Source organism: Ceratotherium simum, chromosome 12 (genome assembly GCF_057802395.1).
Source record: "Ceratotherium simum simum isolate JZ-2026a chromosome 12, ASM5780239v1, whole genome shotgun sequence".
In the NCBI taxonomy this organism is placed as follows: domain Eukaryota; kingdom Metazoa; phylum Chordata; class Mammalia; order Perissodactyla; family Rhinocerotidae; genus Ceratotherium; species Ceratotherium simum.
Genome location: NC_141911.1, coordinates 26,721,319 through 26,736,964, shown reverse-complemented (window position 1 = coordinate 26,736,964; position 15,646 = coordinate 26,721,319). Strand labels below are relative to the sequence as shown.

General features: G+C 35.7%; 1 protein-coding gene and 1 long non-coding RNA gene across 3 annotated transcripts in view; both read left to right on the top strand.

Annotated features, from left to right (window-relative positions):
• Positions 1-15,646, top strand: part of LOC147915802 (uncharacterized) — a 298,801-nt gene that overhangs the window by 256,842 nt on the left and 26,313 nt on the right. The gene's annotated exons all lie outside the window — the stretch shown is intronic.
• On the top strand, positions 808-8,020 carry LOC147915803 (uncharacterized). The gene is made up of 3 exons (XR_015553788.1): positions 808-1,141; positions 5,661-5,849; positions 6,935-8,020. It is a non-coding gene; the product is annotated as an uncharacterized LOC147915803 (long non-coding RNA).

Below are 15,646 nucleotides of genomic sequence, written 5' to 3'. Positions count from 1 at the left end.
TAAGATGGAATTTTCTTGTTTCTAAAATTGCAACAGGCTTTCTTTTGCTTAATATATCCTGGTTTGCCTAGTATATCCTTTTTCATCCCTTTATTTTCAGCCTCCTTTCTCTATTTCCTTCAAGTATATCTGTTACACATAATACATTGCTGAATTTATTTTTATAAATTCAATCTGAGAGCCTTTGTTCTTTGGACTAGAGCATTTAATTCATTTCTATTGTACATAATTATAATTAAGTTGGGACTATTTTCACCACCCTATTTCACATTTTATCTTCGCTATAATTGTTTTATTTGTTTCTGTTTTTTTCTTTCCCAGCTTCCTCCCACTTCAAAAGTTTTACATTCATTTTTTATTTTCTCATGGTGTATTCTAATTATTAAGATCATATTTATGGTAATATTTTGCCTTTAAATCTTATGTAATCTCTCATGATTTACTTCTCTTTCTTGCTGTTGTAAATCTTTCAAGAGTAATCTCAACGAGTGTATTGTGAGACCAAACTACTGAGGTTTATAGTCATATAGAAAAATTTAGATTTGTCTTTGCATCCATATGTGAGTTTAGTGAGATAAATATAAAGTTATGGGTTGAAAATAATGATCTCTCAACTATTTAAATAAGATTTTGTTGTCTTTATATATCCAGAGTTACTTAAAAAATTTTATACAAATCTTAATATTTTTCCTTTGCTTGTTCTGGAAGCTTGTAGAAATTCCTCATTGTGTTTAATTTTCTTAAACTTTATGAGTTTTGTTTAACTGTAGGTACAAAAAATCTGTTTAGCATTCTATGAACTATTTTAATTTAATAACATTCCATCTTTCTTTAGTTTTCACTATTTATTTTCTTCTGTTTTTTTTCTTGATTATATAGTTATAAATGTTGACATGTTTAATTCTTAAAATATTAAAGAGCTGTTTGCACCTAAGATTACCTTCGACACAACTGGAATAAGCATAACTGACATACAGCCATGACAATCAAGATGCATGAAGAACATTATGGTCTTTCCCAAAGTCATCCTTGTTCAGATTGCAGCGGTAGTGTTCCTGGCCAGGTGACAGAGACATCCACTGATATTTTAATGGAGATTGAATCTTCATATGTCTTCAAAGGATGGCATATGTCAAATCAGGTACCAAAATTGAGATTTCGCTGCCTTTTAAGTACTCACTTCTTATTCCATTGGCTTCTTAAAATTAATTTAGAGTTCTATACAACCAGAGCATTTTTGCACATGTAAGTAAGTCTTAGAAACATTTTAGATTAACATTTAAAGTCATAGATATATGGAGAGTTTAATTTTAAACTTTAAGTATCTTCTCCAAAGACTATCATAGTTATTCTAACAATTAATTGAAAATGATATTTTTCTATATGAAAAGTAATACAGACATTCTCAAACATATCCAAATAACACTTGTGCAGTAGTGTTCACTCAGGAAAGATTTATTAAGCATTTAAAATGTTTAAAGAATCAAAATACATCAGAATTATCTGAGAACAAAAATAAAACTAAGAGATAGCCCTTGTAATGTTAATGATGAGAATGTATCGTTGTTAGTATTAAAATGCCCCTTAGAAGTATAATGCCTGCAACATAAAAAAAAGAAGAAATGAGAGAAGAAAATGCAATTTATAGCCCATGCAAACACACATAATCACTTTCATCAGCTCCTAATTATTTGTTGGCTCTGCATAAGTCAGTTACAATATTTTTATCACTTTAAAAATATCATCAATTTATTTCCAATTTGTGTTAGTCTGGAGAGTATTGGCTAGTATGTATTCTATTGTGATAGTACTGTCTACTATGATTAGATAGGTTTATTATGATTATGAGAAATTTCAGTATGGTTTTTGCCACTAGTTCTATTTTTCTCCTTGCAAAACTAATAAAATAATTACTGACCTTAAGTCATTGTAGTGTTTGTTTACTATGGGTATTCCTGGAATACCATGGGGAAAAAGAGCTTTAAAGCTTGGTGGGATAAAGGAGAGGGTAGTTCATGCTCAGAGAGCCCTAGATCTCCCTACTATAGTCTGGGATTAGCTCTCTATAACCACATCATCCATTGTGGTAAATTTCCTTATTGTTTTTCACTTACTACCCTCAACCCTGTTGGCCTACTTGGTCTGATGTTGCCATTCTGCTCCTCAGTTGTTATAATATTTCCTTACTTTGGTCATTCATCTATTCAACAAACTTTATTGAGTGTCTACCATGTGCTAGGCATTATTCTAGATTGTGATATGTAATGGTGAAAAAATAGTCAAAAATCCCTCCATATAGAGGTTATATTCTAGTAACTAGAGTCAGAAAATGAACAGGTAAATAACTAAAATATAAAATATATTAGATAGTAATAATTGCTATAGAGAAAAAGGATTCAGGGAAGAGGTATCAACATATTCATCAGGAAAGCAATGTTGCAATAGTAAATAGTGTAGTTAGAGAAGGCTTCATTGAAATTGTAACATTTAAGTCACTTATAGAATTGATCACTGTGTCTAACATTTCTCTCAGTCTTCATCTCCTATATTTCTGCCCTCCATCCTTTCTTAATTTTTTCTTATTAGTTCTTATAATTCTCCACATATAAATATATATTTATCTTGTTTACTGATCCCATTAGAATATAACCTCCATGAGGACAGTGATTTTTGAATGTTTTGTTCACTGCTGTATTCTCAGCTGTTAGTGCTTATCTCACAAAAATAGTGATAAATAAATATAATTAAATGAGTGAATGAAGAAAAGCATTTTAGGCAGAGGGAACAGCAAGTGCAAAGGCAATGAAGTGAGAACGTGTCTGGTGAATTAAATAAAAAACTTAGAGGCCAGTGTAGCTGAAGTGGAGTGAGTCCTGGAAACAATAGTAGGAGAAGAAAATACAGAAGTTATGGAATGGGGGTGGGTGGCAGCTGATGTAGGGCCTTAGGCCATTGTGATAAATTTGGCTGCTACTTTGAGTGAGATGGAAAGCTGTTTGGATGGGTCATAGTAGTGGCAAGACCTCACTTTTGTTTTTACAAGATCACTCTGAGTGTTGTGTTGAGAATTGATTGAAGAGCCAAGAATGGAAGCAGAGAGACCAGTTAGGAGTTTATTGCAATAACAGCCTTACCAATATTTGCTATTGTTCAGTCTCTGTAAGTGTAACTACCTTATTGTCCAGAGTACTGTTTCTTCTGCTCAGTTCAGAGCAGAGAAAAATAAAAGCAAATATGAAGTATCATTATAAATAAAGTGGAGAAAGAAAGACTGAAAATTATATGACTAAGCTTAAATCATGTACATGGAAGTAAACAATTTATATCGAATATTTATTACTCAATAATTCAAATTTTTAAAATTTCAGTGAATGGAAATATTCATAAATGCAGGCACACAAAATAATACAAAAATCTTCTGGCATAAGAATTTTTTAAACATATATTTTTGTATTTAGGAAAAAGTCCCTTCACTTGCATTTGAATGACACTATAATATTTTCTAATAGTGATACAAAATAAATGTTTTCTGGACAGTTAAACTTAAAAATGAAGCTCTTATATTTAATCAACACATTTCTTACTCTAAATAATTTAGTCATAGAAGAACTACTTTGGAAAAGTTGTTTACCCTTGATTCTGGCAAATTATTTGATCTTAAATCTCCATTTCAATGAAATAAGTTGCAAGTAGTCATAAACTTGACCGTGTCTGTAATGTGGATGCCAGCAATCAATTCTATCCTGTGTCAGTAGAGTTCAAGAGCCTTAATACTCTGTGGTAATAGGTTTGATAAAAGGGCTTTGGTAAAACTCTGTGCCTCAGAGACAGTCTTCCTTTCCCTGACAGCACACACACACACACACACACGCACACACACACTCAGTAACTAACAATAATTTATTAATTCCCAGAGATCACTGACAAATATTCTAACAGATAGACAATAGTGAGCCCTGTTCTTACATCTTGTATTTATATATTAGAAGGTATTTTAATTCTGTGTTTCTGAAATTTCTTTAGTTATTAATATGCTAGTGACTAACAATAACATTTGATCAATGCTTATCAGGTGCTAAGCAACATGCTATATGTATATGCCCTCATTTAAGATTCACCAAAACCCTGTGAGTAATGTGCCATCATAATACTTATTCTAGAGATGAGAAAACAAGGCTAAACGTTAATTCCCAAGTTCATGCAGACTGTAAGTTGCCTGGCAGTTATTCAAATCCTGATTCCATAAAGCAGCTATTACTCACTGCACAAGACCATAATTTGAAACTACACTGGGTATAATTAGCTATAGATGTTAAAAATAAAACATTTGTTAACTTAAATAAAATAATACTTAACTACTTATTTTAAAAACATAGTTCCTCTAAAAATTAACTAGTGTCCAAAGTTCTACTTCTTGGATCAGTTAATCAGATAGATTGTTTCTCCCATCAGAAGGGGTCAGGATTCTGCAAAGAATATACTGATGAAAATGCTTTGCTTTTAGGTACCCGGAAATAATGTCTGGAATCTGTTTACGGAAATGGTGCTTAGGCACAGAGTAAATCACAAGCCAATCTTATTTTTTCTTTATCTATTGCTATGTAACAAACAACTTCAAAACACAGGAGCTGAAAACAATACTATCATCAGCTCACAGTACTGAGATCAGCTGGGTTGTTCTCACTTGGTGTCTCACGTGGCTGCAGTCAGATGGAAGCTTGACTGGGCTGGTCATCCAAGATGGCTCACTCATATGGCAGGCAGTTGCCAACAGCTGTTGGCTACAAGCTCAGCTGGAGCTGTTGGCTGGAGCTCCTGTGTCAATATGTGGCCTTTGCATGTTATTGGGCTTTTCAGAGCAGAGAAGCTGGGTTCCCAGAAGGAGTGTCTTCAAACTGAGTGTTCTAAGAAATTCAGTCAGAAGCTGTAAAGGATTCCCAGAACATCCCTTCTGCCTTCTTATATAGGTCAAGCAAATCACTAAGGCCAGTCGAGTCAAGGGAAGAGAAATTAGATTCCTCCTCTTGTTGGAGGACTGTGATGTGGATATAGAGTGAAGAAAGTGATGGTGGCCATGCTTAGAGATGAAATACTACATTTATAAATCAAATCCTTGTCAGAATACAGTCAATAGTTTGAATTGCACTTGAAAGCAAATTGATAGATTATGCAATGAAGCACTGGCATGAAAAGTTTGACTGAAAGCATCTCACCTGGTCCTAAAATTTCTCCTTTCAAAGGTTTGGAATTCAGGTTTAGACAAGAAAACAAAAAAACTTGATGACGTAAGATACTTAAAGTTTCTATCTATTGGCTTGAACATGAGACTTTATTAAGCAAGTTTCATGGAATTAATTTGAATTTGCTTTTGCAGTGGACTACAAAGAGTAAACTTGGCCTTTCTGAGTTTAGTAATAGAAAAAACTTTGTTCACATGAAAGAAGATAAAATTCATTTGGTTTATAGGATAAATGAATTATAATAGTTTGAATTATTTCCATTCCTAGGCATTGGTTTAGAAAGAGTGATTCTATTATTGATTTAAATGAATAAAACACCTAGGGTGAGATTTCATTATCACTACATAGTTAAAGGAAGACTTTTAGTTGCTGGTTCTCTGAATTCAAACAATGTGATTAGTTATCTACTTCTCCTTATAGGACTTGGACTACTATGTACATTCATGAAGCTAAAAACATGAACATCTAACAGAAAGAAAAGGAAGAGTTAGAAAGAATAAGAATGTCTGAAATTCATTTCTGCCTGATAAACAGAAATAAGTGGGAAAGATGATTAGAATATCTTAACAATTTCTGGGAAAATAAGAAGCCGGAATTTCCATGACTTAGGTAAGTGGGTATTTATGTAAGAGGTCAGGAAAATTTTAATAATGAAAATGTAATGCTGACCGATACAACTCAAAATCAATGACTCAAAATATGAATTTAAAGAAGCTTGAATAACCAAGAGAAATCAGTTTTATAGAAAGCTTCAGCTCCTCAAAGTTTGTTTACAGCTAAGGTGCAGGCTAGTAGAGTGAAAGCAGAATCATGCAGATGACAGAAGGGGAGATTTGAAGTCAAACAGATATGGATTTGAATCCTGTCCCTGCTGCTTCTCCAGCTTTGTAATTGCTGGCAAGGCACTTAAGAAACACAACATTTAAAGCCTCAGTTTCAACATTTTAAAAATAGTATTAGAGATAACACTTATTTTAACACTGTGAGGAATAATTCTTTCTTTCTGTCTGTCTGTCTACTATCTACCTGTCTCTATCAGTTTGCTAGGGCTGCCATAACAAAGTGCCAGAAACTGGGTGGTTTAAACAACTGAAATCTATTGTCTCACAGTTCTGGAGGCCATAAGTCTGAGATCAAGGTGTCGGTAGGGTTGATTCCCTCTGAGGGCTCTGAGGAAGAATCTGTTCCATGATTCTCTCCTAGTTTCTGGTGCTTTGCTGGCACTCTCTGGCCTTCTTTGGCTTGTAAAAATATTACCTCGACCCCTGCGTTTGTCTTCACATGGCGTTTTCCCTGTGTGTGTATCTGCCTCTGTGTCCAAATTTCTCCTTCTTATGAGGACACCAGTAGTATTGGATCAGGGCCTGCCCTAATGACCTCATCTTAATTTATCACATTTGCAACAATGTTATTTTCAAATAAGGTCACATTCTGAGGTACTGCAGGAAGGGATAGGTTTTCAATATACGAATTTGAGGGTATACAATTCAACCCATAATGTATATGTGTATATTTATATGTGTATTGGTGTATATGTCTATAACACATATATATTAGGATATATACATTCCAAAACGTGCTCAGAACATATGAGTTCAATAATAACAGGTATTATTAAAATATGAAGCTCAGTGGGTTAAAGAAGGTAACATAAAATATAGATCCTTTCCTCTTGTGTCATTTTCATATTTCAGGAATACAGATGCTTCCTCGAAGGATCAATATGGTGCAGAGGAATTTCTTTTCTACCCCCTGCTGATGATGTCAGCAGGAGTACACAGCAATGGTTCTTCACCTGTATTTATTTTTTTCCTTTGAGAAACATTTTGAATAACTAGAATTTTTGATGGTCCATCTGAAGAGATTAACTTACATCTATGATTATACATCACTCACTCAATAAACCTTCTGTACTAAAAGTTTTTGAGTACCACTGTATACTTGCCAAAGTACTCTGAAGTTCTCCCTTGTTTCTTGTAAAACCCAAGTGCTTCTTCTTTGGTGGCAGGTTGAATTTCAATTATGTCTCTCATATCTTTTGTCAGTTGTACCCCTTCATACACTTCAATGTTTCATATATTCAGCTCAAAATTTTTTGGGGGAAAAGGGCATTGCTATGATAATTTGTATCTTTAGATGTATAAAATATATATTTTTACACATTGTTTAATATTTGGAGGCACATCTCTGAAGGGTTTGATGTATATCATGGAACCTCTGGTATAGCATTCTTGGGTGAATATGTGTAAGTCTCAGAAAGAAGACTACAAACGCATGCACACGTGGTACAGAATCTCAAATATTGCACTGGATGTGTCCTTCCCTTCCATTCCTTCCCTTCCATTCCTTCCCTTCCTTCCTACCTGCTTTCCTTCATTTTTGATTGGAGAGTAAACAATGACCTCACATTCTAAAGGACAGACTGACTAATCTGGAATTATGGTTACATATATAGCCACCAGAAACAGTTTAAATTTATTCAGTGATCAATAGCAATTCTTCTCAGAAAACACATCTCTGAAAGCCAACAAATCTGTGATAGTCCTGTACTTTGGAAAGTCAGCCAATCAGGAACAGACTCACTTCAAAATACATACCTCTGATGGCAGCTAATCAACACGTATCTCAACTGAGCAACCAGCTTCCACGTAGGTTGTCAGCCCACTTAAGCCTTTGGAATTTTAGCCACTCCTGTGCTTCATGCTTCCCAAAAACTCTGTATAAGACCAGCAGTCTGCTCTGCTCAAAGACTGTACCTGGCCAGTCTAACTTTCTCTTAATATGCTATGTAATAAATTCTTTGTCATTTTCTTTCAGATATTAAGTAATGTTTTTGTCATTCTTTAACAGACTGAATTAAATGAGTATATTAATAACTTGTCAGTCAACAAATGGTAGTTAATATCATTGTTAAAATAATGCAAAGGATCAGGTTGTTAAGTTGGACTCAACAGAAATCAAAGATCTTACCTGGCATTAGCTTTATTAACAATTTCAAGGACATAAGTCATCAGGAGGCACATCTGAACAAAGGAGAGACCCTCGACTGTCGGTACAGATTTTAGTTCCTGTCTCTCCTTAAAGACATGTTCTGGCTTAGATTAGCATGTGATGTCTCCAAGTAATGTACATGGCTACACTATTTACACAGAAGAGAGCCTTTTCAGTCATGGAACATCTCCATTTTTTTTTTTTTTTTTTTTTTGGTGAGGAAGATCAGCCCTGAGCTAACATCCGTTGCCAATCCTCCTCTTTTTTGCTGAGGAAGATGGGCCCTGGGCTAACATCTGTGCGCATCTTCCTCTACTTTATATGGGATGCCGCCACAGCATGGCCTGAGAAGCGGTGCGTCAGTCTGCACCTGGGATCTGAACTCGCAAACCCTAGGCTGCTGAAGCGGAGCGTACCAACTTAACCACTAGGCCACCAGGCCGGCCTCATGAAACATCTCCATTTTATACTCAGATAGTTGCAGTGCACACAGAACATTTTCCAAGGAACCATTATCCATAGATTATAGATTCATTTACCATAAAATATATCCTAGATAAGTGAGCATGCCATAGATAAGGATCCTTCCACTAGCAAATAAAATTTAATTTGTGGGCATATCCTCCTAGAATCCCACTAGTAATGGGAAAGAATGTATTGCAGACCTATAGGTTAATGCTTTTCTTGAAAATTATGAATGAAAATGTAATTTACATTTTAGAATAACAATTAAATAGTAAAGTGGAACCATTTTTAAGAGTAGAGGGTTTTTTTTTTGTTTACTTGTTGGTTGGTTTGGTTGTTTTTTTAGCTCTTATTATTAGAATTAGTATTTAGAGATGAGTGCTCCAAGATATAAAAAAAATTTACAGCATGAGAGGTACTGAGACATCTTCTGGCCCCTTGAGAGTATTTAAACCAAAGTGGGAATTAGAGTCCATTGATAATATTGCAGTACTAAATGCCTAAAACTTAACCTAGATAGTGAATACGACACATAGTTTAAAAAAGTATTGTTCCTTGACATACCATCTGGAAGAAAAGCCTGCTATCGCCGACTCTTTACCCTTAGCCAAGATTTGCCATTGCCCGATCTCACAGGGACACCAGTGCATGAACCTCATACACTTGGTTACAAAGTTGCCCAGACTCGTCTGAATTAGATCACTCAAGACCAGGGACTAAAGAAAAATGGATTCTCACATCTCAAATGCCAAGATGATTTTCAAGATGGCTGCTAACAATTTCTTTTCTCTAAGCACATGCTGCTCCTCACATTAATAGGTAGAGTCTAATTCCCACTTCCTCTCATGAATCGGCAATGGGACTTGTGTGACTAGGTCATAAGAAGGCTTTTAGGTTCTCCCTGTGCCTCTTGCCACACTTGTTCTTGGGATGCTCCCTTGGGGAGCCCAGAAACCATGCTATGAGAAGTCCAAGTCACACAGATAGTCCAAGTCACACCGATAGTCTGTGTGTAGGTGTTCCAGGTGACAGTCTGTATTAGTCTGCTCAGGCTGCCATAACAAAATACCATATATCGGGTGGCTTAAAAAAAAGAAATTTATTTTCTTACAGCTCTAGAGGCTGAAAGTCCAAGTTCAGGGTGCCGGCGTTATCAGGTTCTGGTGAAGTCCTCTTCCTGGCCTGCAAACAGCCATCTTCTCGCTGTGTCCTCACATGGTGGAGAGAGAGAGAGTGCAAACTTTCTAGTGTCTCTTCTTATAAGGCACCAATTCTATCAGACCAGGACCCTATCCCCTCAGCTGGGCCCCTGATAGTACTTAAACCAAAGTGGTAATTAGAGTCCATCCATAATATTACAGTACTAAATGCCTTAAAACTTAACCTAGCTATTGAATATGACATATGATTAAAAAAATTGTTGTCCCTTGACGTATCAGCTGGAAGAAAAGTCTGCTATCCCTGACTCTTTACCCTTAACCAAGGTTTGCCATTGCCTGGTCTCACAAGGACACCGCTGCATGAACCTCATATACTTGGTATGAACTCAGCTAAATGTAATTACCTCGCAAAAGCCCCATCTCCAAATACCATCAAGTTAGAGTTAGGTCTTCAACATATAAATTTTAGGGGACACAAACAGTCCATAAAACAGCCTAAATTATCTTCCATCTTATAGCCAGCATTAACCGCCAGTCATGTGAGCGAGTAATCTTAGACATGGAGACATCAAGCCATGTCAGACTTCAGATGACTGCAGCCCCAGCTGCTCTCTTACTATAACCTCATAAGAAATTCCAGGTTTGAACTACTCAACCAACTACAGTCAACTCATAAAACCACAAGAGATAATAAATTGTCATTTTAGGTTACTAAGTCTTGGACTGGCTTGTTATACAACAAAAGATAATCCAAATGGATATTAGTACCAGAAGTTTAAGTACTGCCATAACAAAAACTATAACATTGGCATATTTTATGATGAGAAAGAGAACATAAGTTGAGAGTATCTCAAAGAAACTGTTAGCAAAGGAAGGAGGACAGCGAGATTTTGTAACTAGATGCTGGAGTAAAGGGAGTCCATGTTATGGAGTGGCTGAAAGTTTGGCAAATCTGTTGTAATGTTGAAAAAATGAAATATACCTATTACAAAGATAGATTTGGCTAAGGAGACTTCCAGGCAGAATGTTGAAAGTGTCAAATTGTTTCTTTTAGCCAAGTATAAGGCATGAATATAGAGAAATGATCAAAAAAGAAAATATTCAGGATTCAAGAAGAATTTAGAAAAACATGATGAAGTTAGGAAATGCTAGATTCAAACATAAAAATAGTTATTATCCCAAAAGAATCCCGACAAAACGACATTTAAACTAAGAAATAATCCCATTCTTTATTTCCCTTATCCTATTCAAACTACTTTTCATGTTCTATCTTTTCAATAACTAATTTACCAGTACTTTAACTTCTATGCATTTTTGTCAAGCAAAGGTGGAGAAATTTTTATGATCTCTGACCTTGTTGCATTTATAATTAGAATGAAAGATAGATCTTGAAAACGTAATTGGAAATGTAATGAGTGCTAATCTGGGGTAAGGGTTAACTCGGCAGTCAGAGTTGTCCAAACCCTGCACATTCCAAAAGAAGTTTTGACCCTTGCCTATCTCCTGGGAGAGAACCTCTAAGCCCTTGGAATTTTCTGCCTGATAAGAGTGTCTTTGTTTACCTGGGTCCTTGGGCCAGGCCAGATAGTTTATGCTAACAACATGATTGATGGTGGGGGCCTTTGGCCACATGGTATCAATTTGACCACTGAAGACTAGGGACTGAGAAGCTAAGGTCAGCGCTGGGGGCTCTCCAGGCCTACATGACCAATATCCAATAAAATCCTGGGCACGAAGGCTCTAGAGACCTTCTCTGGCTGGTAACACTTCATGCACATTGTCACACATTGTTGCTGGGAGAATTAAGTGCTGTCTATAAGACTCCACTGGGAAAAGACAACTGAAAGTTGTGACTGGGCTCTTCTAGACTCTGCCTTATGTGCCTTTTGTCTTTTCTGATTTTAATCTTTATCCTTTCACAGTAATAAAACATAACTAGGAGTATAACAGCTTTTGTGAGTTCTGTGAGTCCTTCCAGAGAAGCATTGACCTAAAGGTGGTCTTGGGGATCTCTGACTACAGTTAGAGATGCCACAGACGTGAGAGACCGAGATATGAAGAATGAGTCAGAGTTAGCTACATGAAGCAGGAAGAATGCTTACTCATTGAGTCTCGTGTAGTGTGTGCTTTAGCTGCAGGTTTAAATGAATGAATGAGCATATAAACCAGCTAGTTTAAATACGTTGAATCTTAAGAATAGTAAATAAAGTTTTAAAAAAAGTAAATATACAAATCAAGATGAAATTCCATTTAAATTAAATTGAAATTTGAACAAGCACAACCAGCTTATTGATATTGGTATGAAAATGATCTTGATAAAATTGATACATCATTAGGAATGGTTAATTATTATTTCTGACCAGCGAAAACTCATAACCCTAGCAGGTATATGATTAGATTTGGAGTCAGATGACCTAGACTTGAATAACTTAATAGTCAAATGTTGTTAAAAAGTCACCAAAATTTTCTGGGCCTTAGTTTCCTTAAATATATAATGAAAATAATGATAGTTTCTCTGCCTATTTCATAAAGTTATCATGAAAGTCAAAATGTAATATTAGTAAAAATACACTGAAATCTATACGACACTACTGTGTGTTTGTCAGTGCCATTATCCTGGTTTTCAAATATCTTCTTCTAATTTTTCAACCACTACTACTGCCATCACCACTACAACAACTGTGCTATTATTACTAGTAACTGTAAAACTTAAAAAGGCCAACAACATTGAGATAGTTGCTTTAGCAAAAACCATATTGAAAAAATAATCTCCAGCTTTTTTCCTCAAAATGATGTTAGGAAAGTGATATTAACTGGAGAAGCTAACAGTGTTAGCCATATTTCTTGAACAGAATGTATAGCCACCATTTTTTTTTGAGAAGGAGAAATATCTTCTACTAGGTGATATTAAATATATTTTTTATATTAGACACAATCAATACTGGAAGTATTGAAAGAAATTCTTTGTTTTTGGTCAAATAGTCTTTCTTCAGCAAGAAAGAAAATTAAAAGACAAGCTAACCAGGTACATTATTGTCTGGTTGTCTTAGGTAGTTGTGGGAAAATGAAAAGAGAAGTATCACAAAGAATAATAATTATTCAAGGAATCATAGAAAATAAAGACTGTCTAAAAGAAAAAAATATTCACCTCATTGCTCCTTACACTTTACTTGAGGATTTTGTACACTGTTAATTTATTCGTTGAGTTCTGGTTCTAAATGCTCCAGTGGAATCAAGACTGCTTTCCTCCAGTGGCAGGAAAAATGCCGTAGGGTTTTCAAATCAGAATTCATGTTAATAAATCTAAGAGCAAAGGCTTGTCTGCTGAAACAGGAAGATTAACTCTGCATGTGTTTCTATGCCTCATCTTTTTTTTTTGGCATTAACACAAAATGTGTTTTGTTGACTCATGGAGTGCCATATTAGTTAAATTAAACATCAAACATCTGTCTAACGTTAAGGTTCCAACATGAGTATGTTGGCAGTCTCAGTAAAACTTGAGCTGTTAAAGGCCTTCAATCAGTCAAAAGGACAGAGCTGCTGTAATGGCAAACTCAGCAAGCAATTACATCAAAGGATTTAAAATCTATTTCAGTAATGCCTTCTGGATAATGACATTGATCTCAGCACTCCCCTTGCAGATTTCCTGGTATTGCAAAGCAGGGTCCTGCATAGTTTCACATTTAGAAAGACACCATTCACCATTTCTTTTTATGTGAACATAGTTCAGTTCTCTAGAATACACCTACACAGTTATTTCTGACTTCCATAAGCTAATAGACTTTTGTTCATAAAGCCAAAATTCATGCTATGTACACAATTCTCTCTTTGTTCTCCTCTGTCACACCAATTTTGCCAAAGTGGTAGAAATAATGAGAGGACTTTACCAACTTTACATTCACGGTTTTTCTCCTACTCTAAAACAAGCAGTATAAATAAATACATCAATCAATCTGTATTTTGCCCTTTCTCTATGTGTTTTAATCTTCACTCAGTTTGCTTACCTTTAGGAGTGGATATGCCTGAATGAAATTATTGCAGATGAGAATGTTTTGTCAAGAGAATTTTCATAAACCTATTTTCTTCCTTCCTTTCTTGTCTTTCTTCTCTTCTTTCCTTCCTTCTTTTCTTCTTCCTTCTATCCTTCCCTTTCTCCTTTTTTTTTGCAAGGGGGATGGTCAGGGGAGAGATTTATTTAAGGACTTTCACTAACTACCTGTAGATCATTTAAGTGGGTTTTAATGCTAGCCAGGTCTTTTTTTTAAAACAATTTCCCCAGTGAAGGCATATCTTCATGCTTAAATTTGGGTGTCTTAAAGCAGCTGTCTGGTTAGTCAAAATCATGTTGCAGATTTCTATTTTAAAATAAGTAAAAATACAACTCAAATTCTAGTAGAGACTACATATTTTTGATGTCACATAAATTGATAATACATGTGAGATAACTTGATTATTTGTAATTTATTTATTTGTTCTCTGAATCTAGAACCTACTCTATGCCAGAATCCCCAGTGTACCATTACACAATAGTGGAATAAATCTTGTATTAAGTTTCTTTGTAACATCTTCTAAACAGGCTAATGTCCTTTCCACCTTAAACAAAATAAACACTCTTTTGGCGCCATATTCTATGAGTTGCCTACCCTATTTCTCTCACTTTTATAATCAGTTTGAAAGAGTTCTCAAACATGCTGTTTCCATTTCCCACCTCCAATTTATTCCTCTACCTTGACCTCAGCTGCTAAGACAAAGATGATTAAGGGTAATCACCCTTAATTAATCACCCTTAATCACCTGATGTCTCCCTATCCCCAAGAGGGGATGAAGGCCATATGCATGAGTATACTGGGACATTTCTAGGATATGAGGGTATTCAAACTTTTATTACTCTGTTATCCAGCACATTAATAACCAAGGCACCAACCTATCCAGTTCTATGAAATGATGGAGTGCCTAGATTCAACTGATGGGATTTGGGCAGGAAAGAAGGGAAAAGAATGTGGAGAGGGAAGGTAATGTGACCTTGTGAGTGCAACTCTCTGGGCTGAATCGGTGTTCTGTTGTTTCTACCTCTGAATGTATAGTAGAAAATGAAGTGTTATATGCTTATTCTTCCCTGTCCCAAAAGTGCCAAAATGAATTCTGCCAATTAGGAAGAAGTGGATTTAGAGAAATGCTAGTACTCTTGGGGGTCTACAGCTCTAATGATTCCTTTGAACTACAAGTTTCTGAGACTGATGATTTTTCTAGTTGGAACCTCTGGCAAAGGAAAGCAACCTCCCACCTGGAGATGCCTCTTGGAGTTTTGGACTTGTTGCCTCCCTGACAAAACTTAGTTAATACCTTACTTCTAAGCTCTTGTTAAAACTAAATGCCTGACTCATGAAGACCTTATAATTCTTTGGTCTGATAATACGTTTTTGGGTGGTCAACTCAATGACTAACAAGGTGAAAAGAATCTAAAAAGCCTTGCTGGTCAAATGGCAATGGCATATTCCAGAATGCAGCTAGGCTGACCATAGCTATATCTCAGTTTTACATGAAAAAGTGGCAGCTATCCCTTTAGGGGAAACTTTATCCCTCACTTTGCTGTCTGAAGCAGAGCTGCTGTTTCAGATTCACAGAGGTTCTCCTAAATGTCTGGGCCTGATTCACTGATGTTTAGCTAAGCTGGATGCTGATGGTGTCCTCTGGGTAGGGCAACTATTCAACAACAGTGTTGATTATGCAGAACCAAAAATGGTCATGGCTACCTACTCCACTTAGTGGGCAGTACTAAAGTAACTCTCA